Genomic DNA, 12,995 nt, shown 5'->3' on the forward strand with positions numbered 1-12,995 from the left:
AATCACTTTTTAAAAAATTTAAAAAGTCTGGTAAAAAGTCAAAAGTTAACTTTTTATTATATTTCCAAAACACTCCATAACATTGATAGAGAATATAAAATGTTAAAATATTTATAAATTTAATATATTTTTAAAAATAATTACAAATCAGTAGAAAGTTTGAAAATAAATTACAAATTAGTAATAAATTTGATTAATATTAATAATGAAAATCTTAAATTTGTTCATGTATTTGTAATATTTTTTTGAAATATAGATGAACTAGGGATGACCCGTGCCTGAAGGCACTACCAACAATTTTTTTGGTGTCACGTGCTACGAAACTCAATGATAATAACTCAATTCAAAATGGTAATGTTACTCCGACTTAAAACTTCACATATAAGAAATTGAAATTGTTTCTGCACATTGAATTAGCAAAAGCATTTATAAATTTCAAATAGCAAATTTCAAAATTAAAGTCCAAAAAATGAATTATGTATTTGAATGTAGCATGTGCAAAGAATCTAGAAATATTTGCTAAACTTAAAAGTCTAAATAGCAAATTTTAGATTTTTTTCAACGTCAAAATGACACACCTATACACTATAGCAAGTTAGAATGTGATAATCTTCAATAAAAGAATGTTATTGAATTAGTATTACAACTGGTAACCCTATCGCTTTATCAGGTTTAAATTCCTTCAAATAAAGGTCAATGAACATTATGATACAAAAGAATCATCCTAGCTAACCCAAAATAAATAAATAAATAATTTAACATGAGAGAGCCAACCAATGACACACTGGTAGAAGCAATGTAACCCAATGTTTCCAATATGGGTCAATGACCTGCAACAAAATCACTCGCTTAAATTCGCTTCAAAATTACATCAAAATGCATATGAGAAATCCAAAGAAATTGCAATGAAGAATAATTGCATCAAAAGAAACTGTAACATGAAAAATCGCATCAAAATACATATGAGAAATAGGAAAATCAATAGCTATGAATTAAGAAGAATTGAACGTAACTATTATGGTCAATTGAATTATGTATGCATTACTAAAGTAAACAAATGAGAATAGACAATTGTATGCATTACTAAAGTAAACAAATGAATAGAAAAACAAATAATAGTATAGAAGGATCAATTGAGAATGCCGATAAATCATACAAACCTCCAAATAGAATTAAACTCAAATTTTGTAAGGGGAGCGAATAATTTTTTTTATTAAGACTAAGAGAGTCTTGTTATAAGGAAGAAGAATTTTTGAAGGTTGTAAAACCAAACAAAATTAAAATTTTAAACAATTAAAGCTTACCTTGTGCGAAGTATCCATTTTTGGATGATCATGCTCCTTTGAGTTTCCATCCCTGTGATAATGCATAACTCATTTTCTAGTTGAAGCATTATGTATAACAATTAGTAGGCAACAAAAAAAAAAAAATCAAACTTGAAATTAATGTTAATGGGAAAATCTAACTAAAATTAAACCCAAGGTTAATTAAATAAAATTAACTGTATTATTTTTTTAAACAAAGATTACAACCAAATACTTGTGCTAGTTCATTTATCATTTTAATATTTTTGGAATCAAAACCATTCAGAAACACATTTAAATCTAACCCATTTAAAAAAAAAAATCATTACATGAGGATAGGTTTCTAAAATCTAAACCATTTCAAAAAATTATTACATGAAATTCACAGCTTTTCCTTATCTCATACCCAACACCACATTTGCCTCAAACCAATCAATTGACCTGCCTACTAAAAAAAAAGGAAAAATAAAAAGGGATTACATATTTTTCACTTTCTAGGTGATTGATAATATGTTGTATACTCCAAATCAATCACCAAGAATTTGCCCACAACATTTAAGAGAGCACTTCACCAACATTAAGGGTTGAAAGTGAAATCACCTTCTTCTTCACTTATGAGTTACCATTATGCATAATCATCCAATTAAAAGTATAAAGTATGTTTAAACTACTTCAAGCATAAAGTAAGTTTATGCCATCACTCATTACTCCAGGATGACTAACTAATAACATAGACGGTCTACTAAATTAATTTAGTTCCCAAACCAAATATTTGAAGAAAAAAAGAAACAACCAATTGGCTTAAAACTGGCTTTTATTAATCTAGACCTCTTTACTGTTTTTCTTTTACAAATTCTTTATAGATCTCATTGAACCAATCTCAGCATTGTTTATAGAGTCTTACAAAATAACTGGCAAAGCTGAAAGTATAATTTTTTTGGATAAATTACAAATACACCCCTGAGGCTTGCTTAAAATACGAATTGTTCCATGTGGTTTGGAAAATTACAACCTATCAGAATTTTTTATTTAACAAAAATAATTAAAAAAGTGAAATTTCTAACTGTTCACATATACAATAATCAAATTATCTGAATTATTAATTGAAATAAAATTTTAACATTATTAAAAATTGTTAATTAACTTGATGATTTAATAATAAAAGAACATATTTATTATGAAATTAGAAACCTTAGAGGACATAATGTAATTTCTAAAACCACAGGGGGTAATTTGTAATTTAAGTAAATCTCAAGGGGTGTGTTTGTAATTTACCCTTTTTTTATTTATTTATCACAACTTACAATCCTCACTCTGAAAATAAAATAAAAAATGGGGAGGAGAAGAAGAAGAAGAAAGAAAAAAAAAAAAAAAAGAAAGAAAGGAAAGAACAGACGCAACTCTTGTACAAAATAACAGATGATTTTCACCCAATAAAACTAAAATATATTGAGTTAAGAGTCACAGGGGTAAAGGGAAGAAGAAAAAAAAATTGACTCTAACCCTTCCAATCAAAATTTTAATTTATTATAATCATATTTGTTTGTCACATCTATTTTAAAATGAATATACAATTGTGCCTACAGTGTTTAAATTTTAAAATAAAAATTTTAATTGATTATAAGCACTGGTAAAGTTATAGGGTGTGGAATAAGTAGTAGGCAAAGTTATTCTATTAAATCAACCTGATCTAAATTTCTTTTCCACTCCCAAAATCACCTATATCAAGAAGAAAAATTACAATAAAAAGAAACTCCAAAAATACACTTCTAGTTCCCCAAACAAAGATATAAAATTGCGAAAAAGAAAAAAGGCTCACTTGTTTAATGGGCCGTTGTGCCATTGCTCTCCATTTCTTGAAAAATTCACTAATAGACCCACACAACACTTCCATTTATTGTATAACCTGAATTTTTCGAGTCTAATCAAAACAAAGCAAAATCAAACATAAAGGCATTCTAAACCATGCTAATTTTCAAAATTATAGTAAAAATTATCACAATGATTATCATCAAAATTGTATGAAATTCAAAAATTAAACTAGAAGGCCCAAGTTATCACCATAAAAAAATCAAGTACTCGCTCTTCGTAGTTCTGAATCTAGCTAATAATCCAGAAGATAGCAACATGTAAATGAAGCCTATCTAACAAAAATTTAAGATTCTTAATTTTCACAACATGTAAAATGAAGCTAAGTTGAACAATAGATAAGCAACAAATTATTGACAAATCCATCAATGGAAGGCAGACCAATTACCTAATCAACCATTGCGGCAAACAAAGTCATAACAACTTTTTATGAGCTAATCAAACACTCCTTCAAGCCAAGGCATATGTACCTGAAACAAAAGGAAGAATAGAAAATATAAGCAAGCAAGCTCCATTATCCAAAATCAACTCCTTAAAAATTGCCCATTGTTTGTTATGACACCAGATACGTAGGAATTAAGAATAACCTCTCAAGAGAATTCATAATCTCATAATAGAAGACAGAGAAGTTGGATACCAGCAAGATAATCTCATAAGAATAATCTCTTTTCTTTCCTGGTCAGTCTTAAACTCAGCAAGATACTAGTAGTAGTCACCTTTCCTGAATTAATGAGAAACAGAGAATATAAACTTACTTCCAAAGAAACGACACAGATAAACTTCTTTCCAAAGAAATGGCACCAGATAAGTAGGAATTAAGAATAACCTCTCAAGGGAATTCATATAATCTTATAATAGAAGACAGACAAGTTGAGAGCAAGGCCAAGACGAATTGGGTGTGTTGAAGGGAGATCTGTATTTGCAATAGTAGAAACAGCCTTAAAAAAGAAAAAAAAAAAGAGAAAAAAAACAGCATCAAGAAGACACATCAAGTGAAGGTTAAAAACAAAAGTATGTCAATATGCAGCAATTCACTATGCATATCTCTAGTATAGGATGTCAAGACAATTGATCAACATGCCTCATAACCCTTCAGTGATTGTTCAACAACCTCTTTTCTTTCCTGGTCAGTCTTAAACTCAGCAAGATACCGGTAGTAGTCACCTTTCCTGAATTAATCAGAACACAGAGAAGATAAACTTACTTCTAATTTGGTAAGGAAAGAAAAATTTGAGAAAAATAAAAAGTCACATTCAAGGTAGGCCCCAAACCAAATTGTATTAGTATTAGAAGTATCAACTGATAAAACCAAATGACACTAACTAATGTACTTTAAAAAAACAAAAATAAAAGAAGCACACCAACTAATAAGAAAAAAAAAAAAATCTAAATCAACAACCAACATAAACAATTATTACAAAACCAACTATAATTTGAGAACAAATTGAATTCATATTGGTAATGAAAAAAAGAAAAGAAGCAGAGAATAAGATTCTAAGCTAGTTTCCATATTAAAAAGTAACAAAGACTAACAATTAATGGTGTTCTACACAAAATTGGAAACCAATATGATGAATGTAGACAAACCAATATGATTAGTGGTGTTCATATACTATCACCACAACCATATATGTATTAAGCATACTACACTGCAAGTAAGCATACTACACTGCAAGTAGACAAACCAATTTTCTAATCATTAAACCCATACCTACTATTTTCAATGTGTTTGATGGAGGTTAGTTTAGTATAAGATGTCAAGACAATATATACAATTATTAAAAAACCAACTTTATATGCAATAGTAGCTTTCCCTGAACTATCTGTTTCAATTTTTAATATATATCATTCGTTTTTCAACTTAATTGGTCTCTAAGTGAGTTTCTCGAAGCTTAAACTTGAGTGAAAAAGATGCAGTTATGATGGCATGACTCTAAGAACATGTGAACATTGTATTTGCCTATGCAAGCCAAATAATGTTTTATGTAATAATTGCAGGCTCTAATAATTAGTAAATGTTTTCATAGTAGCAGAAGCAAAACCAAGGAAGATCTACAGAGTTAATTTTCATAGTTTGATGCTCAATACGGATCAAACAAATTTGATGCTAAGCAATTGCGAGTACCCACAAAAATCATAGATGGGATAATGAAAGTACCCTCACAAAAATTAGACACCTAAACTCCAAAACCAAAAATTACTATCAAACAACAAAACAACAAATCCAAATAACTCCTTCAGGATTCAGAATTTAAACAATAAATCAAAATTATAGGCAAGAGCAAAGAAAGTGAAAAGGCAAACAACGAAGAGTGAATAAATTTTACCGGTAAGAGCAGAGAAAGGGAAAAACACAACATAATCAACAACGATCGGGAAAAAATATTGTACAGCGAGTTCGAAGTCTTACCTAAATGAGAAACAAATCACATAATATAAATGAGAAACACAATCAAACTCAAATGAGAAACAAATCACATAAAAATTTAGACACCCAACAAAAACCCAAATAAAAATTTTGAGGCATTTTGGAGACCCATTTTACAAATCACATAGTGAATGCATATAAAGAGACACATAAAACAAACAAAAAAAACCGAAAAAGAAAAATCAACAAAAAAAAAAAAAAATGAATTGAGAAACCCTAGATATGCCTAGAAAAGGAAGGAAAAATTTGAAGACAATACCGATCTCTTTCTTGTTGGTTGTGTCAATCGATCTACCTTGCATTTGATCAAACAGTGCACTCAAATCAAAACCAAGAAGGGAAGTGGGTAGAAGAAAGGGAGAGAGAGACTGAAATAGAACCAGAGAGAGATTTACAAAATGGCCTCTTTACTGTTCATCCAAAAGTATAAAGCAGGTTTAAACTGCTTCAAGCATAAACTTTATGCCATCACTTATTACTCCAAGATGACTAACTAATAACATAGAGAGTCTACTGAATTAATGTAAATCCATAACCAAATATTTATAGAAAAATCAAAACGGCCAATTGGCTTAAAACTGACTTTTGTTACTTTAGACCTCTTTACTGTTTTTTTTTAAACAAATTCTTTCTAGACCTCATTGAGCCAATCTCAGCATTGTTTAACTGGCAAAGCTGAAAGCATAATTTGTTTTATTTTTTTTTTTTATCAAAACTTACAATTCTCACTCTGAAAGTAAAATAAAAATGAGAGGAAAAAAAAAAAAAGAAAGAAAGAAAGAAAGGAAAGAATAGGCTCAGCTCCTGTAAAAAATAATAGACGGTTTTCATCCAATGAAACAAAAATATATTGAGTTAAGAGTCACAGGAGTAAAGGGAAGAAGAAGAAAAAATTGACTCTAACCCATCAAATCAAAATTTTAATTTATTATAACCACATTTTTTTGTCACATCTATTTTAAAATGAATATACAATTGTGCCTACAGTGTCTAAGTTTTAAAATTAAAATTTTAATTGATTATAAGCACTGGTAGAGTTATAGGGTGTGTAAAAAGTAAGAGGCAAAGTTATTCTGTTGAATCAATATAATCTAAATTTCTCTTCCACCCCCAAAATCACCTATCAAGAAGAAAAATTCCAATAAAAAGAAACTTAATAAATAAACTTCTAAAATTGTGGAAAAAAAAAAAGGCTCACTTGTTAAATGGGTCGTTGTGCCATTGCTCTCAATTTTTTGAAACATTCACTAATAGACCCACACAACACTTCCATTCATTGTCTAACTTGAATTTTTCAAGTCTAATCAAAACAAACTAAAACATCTTGTTTTTGAAAAACAATAAAATCAAACATAAAGGCATTCTAAACAATGCTAATTTTTAAAATTACAGTAAAATTATCACAATGATTATTATCAAAATAGTATGAAATTCAAAAATTAAAATAGAAGACCCAAATTATTAGCATAAAAAAATCAAATACTCGCTCTTCTTGGTTCTTGTTTCTCTACCGTCTCCGAACAAAAAACATAAACTGCATGTAGCTAATAATTCAAAAGATAGCCAACATATAAAATGAAGCCTCGCTAGTAAAAATTTAAGATACTTAATTTTTGTTATCCTAGATAGGCAACCCAAGAGGGGGGGGTGAATTTGGTTATTAAAAATTTCACAATATTAAAGATAACACAATATTCAGAATTTTAATAAATAAAAAAAACAGAATAATAATTATCAATATAAAAGTAGAAGAGATAGAGAGAGAAAATCAAACACTGCGATTTATAGTGGTTCGGCACCCCAGGCCTACGTCCACTCCCCAAGGAACCTCCTTGAGAATTTCTTTACTATCAATTGAATAAATACACTACCAATCTTGTGGATTTGGCACAGGACTTACTCTTATCTATTGAGCCTCACTCAACAATAAATGCCTTACCCTTACAAAATCTCTCACAAAAATAAGGAATAAGAATAAGTGGTAATTGAATAATTCTCTCACAAAGAGTAGATATGAAAGTGTATGAACAAAAGCTAGACTTAGATCTGAAAGTGAAAGAGAAGAATACAATTTGGAGCTCACAGAAAATTTTCTCTTCGAGTTCTTGATTTTTCTCCACATCCAACACTTCTATTTATACACAAAAATATACCCGTTGGACGCTCTTTGCTGACGTCATGGCTTACATAACCACGCTCCTGACGTCATGGCTTACATAACCACGCTCCTGATGTCATGGCTTACATAAGCACACTCTTGATGTCATCGCTTACATAAGCACACTCATTGATTTTGAATAGTCAGCAAAAGATAAAAAATAAGACTGATTTTTTCTTTTTGTTTTTTCAAACATGGAGCCACCATTTTTGTAGACAATTTAATACAAAGTTCACAACTTTCAAACAAACAAATAATTTTCTCCATCTAGTTTATAATATATATATATATATACACACATATATATATATATAACTCCATCTTTTTCTTCTTGTTTGATTATAATATGATATAATCAATGTAATGTAAAAAATTTAATAGCGCACGTGATGTATTCTATTTATATTATATGCATTATATATATAATGTTCTAATAAAATATTTGCATACAGAAAAATCTCTTTAATAATATTTATGATGGATCTGAAAATATATGCCCTCTTTAAAATATTGTATATGTTGTAGAGATTTTAAACTAAATATATTCTACCACTCCATATTAATTTTGTCAACACAAGACAACCCATCAATATCAAATTTGTCAAAATAATATAATTAATCAATTTTTAATTTGGTCAAAAAGTGAATAGTGATCAGCCTCAATTTTCAAAAAGTGAATAGTAAAGTTTTCAAAAATATTTTTATTTAACTAATATTTAACAAATATATATATATATATATATATATATATATATTCTTTTAAAAAGATAATATTTTGGGTCAAATACATATGTATATTAAAAAATTCAAATTGTTACAAATAATATTTTAGACATCATCAAAATTAAATAATATGATTAACAATTTTCACATGTAAAATAAAGCCAAGTTAAACAATAGATAAACAAGAAATTATTGACAAATCCATCAATGGAAGGCAGACCAATTACCTAATCAACCATTGTAGCAAACAAAGCCATAACAACTTTTTATGAGCTAATCAAACACACCTTCAAGCCAAGGTTAAAAAATTATTTACTATTAAACACGGTTAAGGTGGCAAACCCATAGGACTTCTAAATGAGTTAATGGTCATAATAGAACACACAATAGATCCTATGTTTGAATCTTATAGTCTGTTAGATAATTCCAATACTCATACTTAAGGACAAAATTAAGGGAAGCATATATATATATATATATATATCCTTTTTATAGTTGGTTAAGTCTGTTTGCTACTGCCTTACTTTTAGAAGCATTTTTTTGAAAGGAATTACCTTTCATAATCATGTAAGTAAACCATCAAAGAAACAAACAGAGAGATAAAGCAAATTTAAATACATTAATAACCATATGAAAACACAAATTTGTATCACATGCATGGAATTAGGTAGATGATTGAATCAAATTATCAACTCAGCAATGAAATGCACTGTTATCAACTAAGCAATGAATTAGTAGCGGAATTCACCAAATTATAGAAAGGAAATACAAATCGTGATCAGAAAATTTTAACTAATTCAGAAAAGACAAAAATCGAGAAAATCTCGATATCATAGCAATGGAGAGTTGAGTGAGTATACACATACTGACATGAATATTATTTCAAATAAAAGCTTAAATTTAAACCATGAATAGTGACCAACCTCAAGAAAAATTAGCGCAAAGTTTGAAGTTTTCGAATTGAAACAAAAAAAAAAGAAGCAAAAACAAAAATAGAAAGAGCAAAATAATGGGTTGTGCTCCAACCAGTAACAAAACTTTAAGATGACTCAAACATTAACCTTTGAGGACAATGTTAGAGACCCAATCAAAATTATTAGTAAATGACAATAATTCGAGACTCAATCAGAATATCAGAAATACAATCAATCAATACCGCAATGTAAACATCCCAATTCATACTTACAAATTTATTGAACTTTTCAACTCAACACCAAGCATTGATAAAGCAACCACAAATCTGTAAAATAGATCCTTCCAAAGAACCTTGAGATGAGTGAAAAAATTGTAAAGCTTCCTATCAATTAAACAATCAACTAACAAAAACAAAAACACAGATCTATATATACATACATACATGAACCCTGAGATAAGTGAAAAATACCTATCAATTAAACAAAAACATAGATCTATACATACATACATACATACATACATACATACATATATGAACCCTGGACAATCGAAGAAATCTGAGGTTTTGGAAGAAACCAGAGAAACCAAAGTTTTTTTTGCTACTGAGAAGCCAATTAAGAACTCAATTTCTTTCTCAATAGTCGATGAACATAGTCGACTGTGATGACTCTGCTCCAATTAGTCCAAAAAGCTACCATTTTAGATTCTCCAATTTGGTTGCTCATCGCGTCTCCGTTGAAAATATAGATTGAGCATAGTTGTTGGGTATTTTTGAAAATCCTCGGAGATGAGAGGAAAAAGGGAAAAGAAATGTAAAGTAAAAGAGAGATAGGAGAGGAATGGCTGGGAATCAAATTATTGACAAATGATCTCAGCCATTCCATTAATAGTTAAAGTGATCTTAGCCCTTAAACAAAAATATAAGAGAGAGACATTTTAAAATTTATATGACACGTAGGACATTTTTTAAAAACAATTTTGCCATATTATATAGATGGTAACTTTTTTATTTTTTAAATATATTTTAATATAATTTTACATAATTTCATTTGATGCGCAGCAAAAAAGATTGATGTACCTGAGTACTACTAATTCACGGTACGGAAGTGATTGAGGGCCCTAAATTTCGGGGCTCGAATGCCCCGAAATTCCACTTTAAGTAAAAAAAAAAAAAAAAAAAAGGAAAAAAAAAAGAAAAAAAGAAACAGTTTCCAAAAATGGAAATTAGGGGCATTAAGGACAAATTTTTTAGGGCCACCAATCATTTTCCTTCACGGTATTGGCAAGTGATCATTGCATAGTTGACTCTTGAACAGAACTAGCAGACAAGACGTCATTTTCTTTTTTTCTTTTTTTTCAACTAACATTACATTAAATGGCCTACCTATATAGCTAGGGTAAACCTTTATACGCTAGTTTAGTTGACAAGATTTTCAGAAAAAATATATATATATTTTAAATATTTTCTAACATTTGGTGTAGTTTGAATAAAAATGAATCAAAAAATAAATTTAATTAATCTAATATATTTTTTATTTAAAAAATTTATCAATGTTTATTAATATCTCTACCAATCTATCACAATTATTATCAATCCCTACCACTATCACTACATTCACCACCATCACCATCACCACCATTACTGTTATAGTTACTATCATCACCATACCACCATCATCACCCATCTTATTACTATTGTCACTGCCGCTACTATCATTATCATTGCCCACCAATCCACTACCATCATGTCCACAACCACTGATACATTAATTTAATGATAGAACTAAACATAACAAATATTTATGTGTATATATATATAGTACTATTTGAGATGACTTCAATCTAAATCTGATAGAGATGGGTCAATAAATATTGAGGAGCCATTTGAGAATATGTTAAAAAAATTAAAAATAAGTTTTTAACTTATTTTATGTTACATCACCTCTCACATAATAAAGTTAAAAAATTTTAAAAAATTAAAAAATTAATTTTTAACCATCTTTTTAAAACAATCCTGAGTTGGGTTGAATTTAGATTGAGCCGACACTATATAGGAAGTATATGTGTCATTTCAAATTCGATTTGACTTAATATCGTAAGAAAATATGATTTTTATGATAAAAATTACAATTTTTATAAAGTCATAAATGATGAAATTATGATGTATAACCCTAAATTTATGTGCAATTAAAATTATGCTTTTTATAGCAAAAATTGTACTTTTTGTTAGAAATAAAAGATTATATTTTTTGTGATGGAAAAAAATATACTTTTTGCACAAGGTGCAAATGGTGGTCTTTCTCATTTTTTTTATTTTTTATTTTTTTTCAGTTCAGAAAAAAAGGGGGTTCCCACTTTATTTTTTTGTTTTTTGAGTGATGAGCATGGACTGGGCCTCTCATTAATCTGCCATTGAATAGTTGGGCCTCTCATGCCCTGCTATTCTTCTAACTTTAGTAGAATTCAACAATTTAGCCCATTGTCTGGCCCTCATTCCATCCTAGCACCCAGTCCAAATTGTAGGGTGCTCCATTCCCTTGTGTAACAGGATTTGGGCGAGAGATGAGTTTGGCAACAACATTTCTTTTTCTGATTTTTTTATTTTATTTTATTTTAAATTATGTCAATTTTTTTAGTTTCTTGATTCTTCAAGTCTAAAAAAATTTAAAAGTACAAAAAAATTAAAAAAATTTCTAAATATGAAAAAAAAGTGGACTTTTTAATTTTTTTATTTTTAATAAACCAAATAGATATAAAATAGTTTATGCATAAAGACATTCAAACGACCTACAAGGATTTAGACTAGGACATTGAACTAACAGACAAACAGAAAAAATCAAGGGAAAAAAAAAATCCTTGAAAACCTAAAAAAATGAAGCAACAAACAAACTCCAACAACAAAAGATCAAACAACTCACCAAACATAAAGCAAGAGTCGAAACAAAAGCAAGATGCACAAAACAAGGAGTTGAGAATCTCTCCTTGAACTTTCTCCTTACCTTCCTACTTGCGACGGTGGAGATGCACTATGAGTTGATCCAACGATTCAAATTTGGACGGAAAAAGTAAATTTGAATTTATTTATTTTTATTTTAATTTCTAATATATTTTTTGGGGGGTAAAGGTTAAGGCTCTGTTTTGTTTTTTTTTTTTTGACGTAAAATATTTTAGTTTCAAATATATTTTTCATGTAAATTGATTTTGCACAATTAATTTTATTTTTTGGTATTTGGTTGACACTTGAAATAATTTTTTTTTATTGCATTCTCTTGGATAAGAGCCAATGAAAAGCCACCATTTCACATTTGAAAAGATTAATATGCTGAAAGGGCTAATCTGAAACTGAATTTAAAAATTGACTTGCAAAATTATTAATAGTTATTCATTTTGGGAGGTATGACGAAAAACATTTTGATTAAAATATGTTGTACTTACTTTTTGTTTAGCCAATAGGAAAAATATTTTTGAATAAACAAAACCTAATATTAAATATAATTCTATTAGGTTTTTGAATTTTTTGTTTTTAGTAATTTTTGAATTTTTTTTAGTCAAATTGCTTTAAATACACCTAACGTTGATGTATTTAAAAAATACACCT

The 12,995-nt window shown here is 28.6% G+C and overlaps 1 long non-coding RNA gene across 1 annotated transcript; it reads right to left on the minus strand.

The window, feature by feature from the left end:
- Window positions 1–694: 694 nt before the first annotated feature.
- LOC114267486 (uncharacterized) lies at window positions 695–9,748 on the minus strand. Its single transcript, XR_014328941.1, has 8 exons — window positions 9,669–9,748; window positions 4,255–4,342; window positions 4,000–4,111; window positions 3,811–3,894; window positions 3,562–3,643; window positions 3,124–3,210; window positions 1,305–1,380; window positions 695–830 (listed from the first exon to the last, which is right to left on the minus strand). It is a non-coding gene; the product is annotated as an uncharacterized LOC114267486 (long non-coding RNA).
- Window positions 9,749–12,995: the final 3,247 nt, after the last annotated feature.

The sequence above is a fragment of the Camellia sinensis genome, chromosome 5 (genome assembly GCF_055761805.1).
Source record: "Camellia sinensis isolate YWXY chromosome 5, ASM5576180v1, whole genome shotgun sequence".
NCBI classification, from domain to species: domain Eukaryota; kingdom Viridiplantae; phylum Streptophyta; class Magnoliopsida; order Ericales; family Theaceae; genus Camellia; species Camellia sinensis.